The following is an 8,113-nucleotide window of genomic DNA, read 5'->3' as shown; positions in this document are numbered from 1 at the left end:
GCTGCTCTGTGTTTTGCTAAAGGGAATTAGTGGCCACTGAACAGAGACTCAAATCCTGGACCCTCTGATTAAAGGTCGATGGCCTGCTTGATTCAAATCTGAAAACATTTAACTTTTGCTTCCACTTTTGCTCCAACTGGTGGGGTGGCAGGTTTTGTGTTTTCTTTGCTCAAGGATGAGACATCTTAGTCCAGAGCTTGTGTTCCAGGAGCTTCTCTTCAGCAGCTACTGACAGGCAAAACATCCGCCTGAACAGGGACTTGAACCCTGGACCCTCAGATTAAAAGTCTGATGCTCTACCGACTGAGCTATCCAGGCCCTGGCGCTAGGCTGCAGGTGAACCACCAACCTGGATGAGCCGCACACCACAAAGACTGAACATTTTTCATCATCTGACAGTAGCTGTGTCACTAGCAGCGCAAGGATTTAACAAAATAGGTGTGGAGGAGAGTTGTGCCTTCATGGGACACTCGGGGTGAGGCCGTTTCTTACCTGTCATGCAGTCCCTGCCCAACAGAGGGAGGCAGAGCACTGCACACGAAGACAGGTCCAGGACTTCTGTGGACAAGTCGATCGTTTTAATCTCTATTTGTTACCATTTCGTCGAGTTAATGGGCTGGAAACGCAACGTCAAATTAACGATAACCATCCATAAAATATGGCTATTAAATTATTATTGAGTACGCAGCAGTTCTCATGAACCGATCCCAGAAGTGAGCGACTTCACGGCTGGTAGTTGTGCACATGAAAACGAAGCCTCATATCAAAGGGGCCTAACAGGGAGCCCTGGGGAACACCATGTGACACTAACTGATTCGGCTAAACTTGTGTCAGCCATTAACTTGACGTGACCATTGTTTTCAAGATGCTTCACTAACTTCATTATCTTCAGTTCACACCTCTGTCAGAGTGCAGGGATCAAAATCATGTCCCGGAACAGAGAAACCTCAAAATGTCCTGAGCAGCAGAAGCTGTTGTTTTAATTAAGGAGAAGGCATTGACGATGTTTGTAGACATGAGTTTAATATTTCATGATACACCTTGATGTATTTTTGATGAGATCAGATCAGAGCTGCTCCCCACAGCCCTGACTTCTGCCCTACAGGAGACGGTGTGTTACTGCCGCAACATAACTCACCAGCTGATTGTTCTTCAGTCGTTCCTTTACCTTCCTGCACTATTTAAAACTCATTGTAGGATTACATTGAGATTTGAAACTGAGATGAAGGAATGCCAGTGAACAGTGTAGCAAGTGACCTTCAGACACATGATTTTTGGGCCACCATGTCATATTTTTTAACCCACAGGCAATATAAATACAAGTAACTGAAATCAAATTCAAAAATATCTCAGAGTGCAGCAAATATTCGATGGCAAAGTTGGTCGATGTGGCCTATAAAGACTGGGACTCAAGCTTTGCCCATCGTCTGCTAGCCAGTGGAGATTGTAAATGTTAATAGTTTGTTCCAGTACCTGGAACATTCCTTAAAAATGCTGCGACCAAAAGCACATTTGATGAAGGATGGGACAACGGATGTTTGATTGTGCTTCAAGAAGAAAACCAGACTGCAATTTATGTGTTGTGAGGCTAAGCACTAAAATTATGCACATCTTCCTGTCAAAGAGTGCCATTCACAGACTGTCTAAGAGGTATGAATCCTGTCCAGCCTGCGACTTGGTCTGTCAGAACCTTTTTCCACTATCACGACCGGGTTTGAGGCTGTGCCGTCAAATACCGAGCCTTCTGGCTCAGCTCACCTCTGCAGCAAGCCTTCACTGCTTATGAACCTCATCTCCAACACAGAAAACTCCCCACCTCAGCCGAGGAGTCCAACCATAAACTCGGTCGACTCAGAGGTGGTGACATCATGGTGGTATTTCAGTCAGGGTCGAGTCTTAAACGCCCAAACAGTAAACGAAAAGTTGCAATATTCAAAGGCATGATGATCCTGGAGGAGTGAATGAGACTTTGTCATCACACTGTGCGCCCACTTGCCACTGCAATATGTGCAACACGTGTGACTCGGTCTTGTGACTGTCTGATGCAGCAGGAAGTGATGCTGGTGGCGGCAGCATGCCAACCATGTGCTCCACGCTCATTAGCTCCTCCGCTGTTTCCAGCCACTGAAGCTGTTGCGGCGGAGTTGGGTGAAAAGGCCATTTGTCCAGAAGAAGCTGCAGACAGTGGAGTCCATTGATGATCACACGAGTGGCTGCTTTCTGCCGTCGCACTGATGAGGTTTAAAGGAAGTGGGACTGCGGCAGCATCAATGACGTTTCACAACATGCAGTTTATCATGGTGCAGCTGAGGTCAGTACCTGGGGCTATCTTGGGCAACAGAACCTTCACTTGACAGACCAGGACCCAGACAGCCAGCCTTTCTTGGTGTGTGGGTCGTTTCTTTGGCACCATTAATAACAATGCTACAGGAGTCCTACAGACGCCGTGATTTGTCCTGTGCCTGTAGGACTCATGCAAGCTTGGTGTGCATGAATGTTCTGTAGAGTTTCATTATCAGGCCGTGAGGTGACTCAGCAGACAGCCAGGCCCGGAGCTGCAGCCAGAGCTGGTCACTGACGGTCGTTCGCTGGTGGACGTGTGTTGTACAGTGCTGGCCCTGGCTGCTGAATGGGCCCCTGTGTCCAGCCGCTCCTTATCGTGTGACCTTTGATCTGTTTGGACAGCCTGACCGACCGAGGAGACGTGGGCCGGGTCAGAGCAGGAGAAGCAGCGTACAAATCAGGCTCACATGTGTAAGGCATGACAATGAAACAGCCACTTGTTTTACCACACGCAACAATGATAACTCAGCATGGTCCGGTCACATCTCAAAACTGAATGAAACAAATACTCTTGGTCATTTGAAGGTTCTTCCTGGGGTTTGGCGCAAGTTGAGGAGGCACACATCAGTTCAGAGGACGTCATGTGACATTGAAAAAGAGAGGTCTCGTCACATGACTGGAATTCCACTGTAAATGATATTTGTATTTCCTCTAATGGTCAATGTATTGACCATCGTCCACGACAACCAGGCGTCAACTAACAAAAAAAAAGGCTCTGCCACTCTCGCAACAGTTGTAAGCACTGTTGCCACGGAGACCCATTCAGATGCCCGGTGGTGACCCCTGACCCGTGGGGAGGCTGGTGAATGCCGTATAAAGGGGGCAGCTGGGCCGGGGCATCTGGGGTATCATCTGGCGCCAAACAAAGATCCTCGCCAGCTGGGGAGGAGGGCAGGAGGGTGCTGCAGGACGGGGCACGGAGGAGAGAGAGAAGAGCCTTTTCTTCCAGCCCTCTTCAGAGAGAGTGGCCATTGACACTCTGCATCTCATTAGAGTGTCCGGCCCCCGACGTCCCCCCTCGCCCCCCGTCCCTGGGCAGCTGCCTGTCCCGCTCTGACCATTCAAGCTCAAGTGCAGAGCAAGCAGGACGAGGGAGAGGAGCAGACGGAGAGAAGCTTGGTGGGGGGAGAGAAGGTGGACATATGCCACCGACACCACCGGGACTGAAGATGCTGCAGCTCTTCAACACTTCAAAAGTCTTGACATGGTCGCATCTTCCAATATCTCTCACCAGAGTAACCACTTGTCAACGACAAATCAAATGCAATAGACTTCAGTTAAAATACATCAGATCAAGCAAAACTAAACAACACAAGTGTGTGATTTCCTTTCTCTTTATTTAAAAAGCAAGATTTTATTGCAAATTCATATCTTATAACATAATTAAATAAAAATCTAAATGTATTTTAAAACTATGCTAAAATAATTATAAAAAGTATGTTCTAAAATGTTATTAGAACATATTTTTAAGAATATTCAACAAACTCATTAAGAATATTCAACGTACTCAACATGGGGCAAATCTACTGAACCAATTTCCCGTGGTTTTGTTGACAAAACAAAAATAAAGTCAATGCAAACAGAAACGATGAGGAGGCGTTACGCCCCTACTTACAAGTCATCAGATCATTTTGCATTAAACCAACTAAGGTTGCGCTATTAGCATAATAATTAGCTTCTCCAAGTCATGTGACGCCACAATGGCAGCAGGCTGCGTCCCCGGCTAGATGGACAGCAGGAGAAAACAGCTGCCGGGTGGCAACATGCGTAATCACACAGCGCAAACAATGACTCGCACACGCACCCTGCAACCTCCCAGGACCCCTCTGGTGTCCTTGCACCCCTGAAAACATTGTGCTTATGCATTAGGAACTCTGAAGGTCATGGCCGTACATGCGCACGCGCACATGTGTGTGTGGTGTGTGAAACCCGGACAGCACAGCAGGGCTGCTGTCAAAACAAAATAATCTGCCATGGGGCGCGTAAAGTGGGGTATCAGTAATAAGACAGAGATGAGGGGCGGGGCTATGCAAATGAGCCACAACAGGTGAAGTAAATGATCTGAAAAATGAACGTTTGTTTACACTCATGATCAAGAGAATATTCATCCCACCGAGTTCGATATGAATCCAACACTGCGCAGCCAAAGGCAAAGCCGGCGCTCCAGAGCTGGTACCCTGATGCCCCCCGCTCTTCTCAGCCCTCCTTCTTCTTCTCTCTTGCTGTCATCTCCTCTGATGAATGGGCCTTTGCGTGTGGATTTTAATTACTGCTCCATGGAGGTGGGGATTGACCATGCATTAAATTGGAATGAGACACATTTTCCCCTCAGCGGGTGAGTTGGGGGGCGGCAGTGATGGAGGGGAGACTTGTTACTGTATATTAATTGAACCCACTAGCGGCACCAAGTTCTCACATCCCTGTTGAGGTCAGATAAAACAGACTGACAGAGAGGACAGACGAAGCACATTCAGTTCCAATGAAACAACTCCAACCTTTTCACAACATTTTTTAAAGGCTTGCTTCAACCGGTGGTCAGAGGCGACGCCGTGCTCGGCAAGGACGCTCATGAAGGTCTATCTGTGTCAATTACTGGTGATTAAAAAGGACGTTACATAGGTCAAATTCCATTTTACAGTCTGTCAGCGCAGCTTAACCCCATCACAGGAAATTAAGATCCCAGTATACGCACACACACACACGAGCAAGCACAATGTTCTTTCAAGTGTGGTGCAGCTGTATACAATGGTACTAGCGACCAAATCTTCAGCGCTCACACTCTCCCCACTCCTCAGTGACGGTGCATCTCAGATGGAGCTTGGTCTGATCTTCAGGGTTAATAAAGGTTAAAGTAAAAGTGTGGGGAAGAGAACCAGCAGGAGCACAGGGTCCACCACAAACACGCACCTTGTCCGACTTCCGTCTGGAAGGACAGCAACAAGACTGGATGTAAGGTTTGCAGTGACCAAGAGTAAACAAGCTGTGAACCACAGCTGCACTGCCTCCTACTGAAGTTCAGAAGTGCCCAAATCTGCACCCCTCTAAACAGATCATGACAGACACAGAATGCTCCAAAATAGTGAGAAGATTTGAACCACTTTGCTCAAGCTTCACCTAAGTCACAAAATGCCCATCATGCGTTTGGGGCGAACCAGCACATCACATGAGCTGATGTGAAGTTTGAGAGGTCAGCCCTGGGTCACCTGGAGTCAGCTGAGAGGCCACGGCAATTGTGTGATAACAGGCCAGACGGGCAAAGGACAGGAAGATCAGGACCCCACAAACAGCACATGACCTGGGACAGGGGTCTTTGTCTATTTGTCCTATTTTGTTTTTTACCCTTGAGCGTTTTAAGTCATGCACTCTGCTGGATTTCTTCAGAGCTCACTTAGGTCTTTGAGTCCTCAGGATTTGTCATAGACACCAGCGTTAAAACTCAGATTAAAGCTCAGATCGCTCAACTTTCTTTTTCTAATTCTTTGCACTGAGACAATATAGATAAACACATGGGAAACAAAAAAAACAGGATTGCTGACACCATTCCATCACAGGTTCCAATTGTTAAATGCCTCGGGACAAGGAGCAGAAAAAATGCTTGTGTTGTCTGTGAAAATGGAGGAAAAAAAATTGCATGTCCAGTAGAAGTCTGGATCATATGACTGCAGGTGATGGATCATTTTCTGGAACTAAAGTAAGGGTCATATATGTGCAAAGAAACATCACAGATGTCAGTGTGTGCGCCACCATGTGGTCTACACAGACCATCCACACCTCCGAATTCCTCCACGTGTGTTTAGTCGCTCCTGCACATGTGTGAGCTCCATGCCGGTGGTGCTTGGAGCCAGGATAGGTTGGGCGGGCGGGCGAGTTCAACTGGAGTGTGCACATGCTGGGCAGGTTCTGCCGCAATGAGCATGAGCGCCAATCAAGTTCCTCCAAGAACTGTACTCCCAGCTTGTCGGAGCCATTCTCATAGCAGGGTGACGGGGCCCAGATCTCTGCCATTGGCTGAGCTGCCTGCACAAGTTACTCTGGTTCAGAGCTCTGGGCCTGAGTACAATACATGAAACCAGACCCACCCGACTGCTTATCCCAACATTGAGGCTTGTACCTTGGGGCGACAGGGCACCTACCAGATGACATCCAAAATGCAACAAGCGTCGGTTTTATAGACTTGTATTTAGGCAATATTATTATCTGTTTTTGTTTGCTTACTTCAGCTTTTGCTGAGATAATATCTGACCACATCCATGTGTCTGAGCATGTGCGTGTTCAGCTTTATCTGTAAACAGTTTGAAAACATTGCTCTGAAAGGTGGTGAGTAAATATGTAAATAAAGCTGTGTAATTTATTTATTAAATGACTATTTATTTATTCTATGACACTGCAAATATGTGTTTTATCATCAGTGTTTTTTCTGAGGAGGAGGAGCACAAGACAGCAGGTTCTCTTGCCAGTCATTCTGGAGCAAGAGTATGAGAAGCTGCAGTTTCAGCTCACCTTCTTTTCTCTGCAGAAAGAAAACAAAAGTTGCTCCAGTGTTTGATCTTATCGCATTCTACTTTCCCACATTGTGTCTTCTGAAAGTTAGCAGTTCTGAAAGTTACTATCACATACCACATATTTCCAGGCTGAAAAATCTTGTCATAATAAATCTGTTTGAATTAAACAACAACTACACTTCCACTTGAAAAAAATGACCTCTCTGTCACATTAGAATCAAGGGAAGAACACTCTTCATGGAAGACAGAGGCCTCACACCGCGGCAGCAAGCAGCTACTGAATAATGAAACAACTGGACCAGAAGAGGAAATGAAAGCTCACTTGTCCTACAAGTCAGTGCAGTACAGTACATTTTGCTGAATATACAGTGCCGAAATAGACTTCTGTTAAAATAGTCAGCTCTCTGTGAGTAACACCGACCACTCTGTTGTTTATCACACTGGATTATCTGTTTTGGAGCATCATAAATAATCCAGTATCAAAGTAAAGTGGTGAGGATGAGGCTGTTTGGGTCTGTTGGCATTTCTTATTTCAGCATTTTACCATTATGTAGGAGTAATTTAAGCTTTATAGTCATCATAAAACTAGCAATGTGCTTCATGATATGAGTGTCTGAAGAATATGAAAGCCACTCCGAAAGAAACAGAGTGCAGGAAGGCTTCAGTCTGATGGATATGAAGCAGGCTATAGGACATTATATTAAAGTCATACTGCTGTGCTGGCATTGTAAAATTGTGAGTCACATCTGTCAAGGCAACCCTAAAACTCTCTGTTTTTTGCTGGCTTGTGGCCTTTGCCGACAGGAGCGTGACACACTTGACTGTTAGATAACTAAATACACAGCAGGCAGCAACTTCAGACTGAAGTTTCCTGCTAATATCTTTACTTAGTTTGGTTAAATAAATACAACCGAGGCTCCTTGTGTTTTTGGCTTGTCAGTCTCTCATCCTCTCTCTGCTAATGGAGGGTTGGCAGCTCTCCAGAGTAAAGCCTTACTCAGTAGGTCTTTCCTAACTGGCAAACTTCCCAGTATGTGTGTGCGCGCGTGTGTGTATGTGTGTGGGTGTGTGTGTGTGTGTGTGTGCGTGCTGCAAAGCTTTTCCCATAATCACAGCCATTCAGCACCTCGTCGGAGTGTGTCCATGTTTACACGAACAGGGTCAAGGAGCAGGCTACTACTCTCCCCACCCTCTCTGAAGCGCACACACACGCATTCTCACACATGCACTCATGCACGCCCACTGCGGTTGGTTTTTCAGAGTGGCAC

The 8,113-nt window shown here is 46.5% G+C and overlaps 1 non-coding gene across 1 annotated transcript; it reads right to left on the bottom strand.

Annotated features, from left to right (window-relative positions):
• Nucleotides 1–245: 245 nt before the first annotated feature.
• On the bottom strand, nucleotides 246–318 carry trnak-uuu (transfer RNA lysine (anticodon UUU)). The gene has a single exon. It is a non-coding gene; the product is annotated as a tRNA-Lys (tRNA).
• Nucleotides 319–8,113: the final 7,795 nt, after the last annotated feature.

This window comes from Synchiropus splendidus, chromosome 7, assembly GCF_027744825.2.
Source record: "Synchiropus splendidus isolate RoL2022-P1 chromosome 7, RoL_Sspl_1.0, whole genome shotgun sequence".
Lineage (NCBI taxonomy): Eukaryota > Metazoa > Chordata > Actinopteri > Syngnathiformes > Callionymidae > Synchiropus > Synchiropus splendidus.
This window is presented reverse-complemented; position numbering and strand designations above follow the sequence as displayed.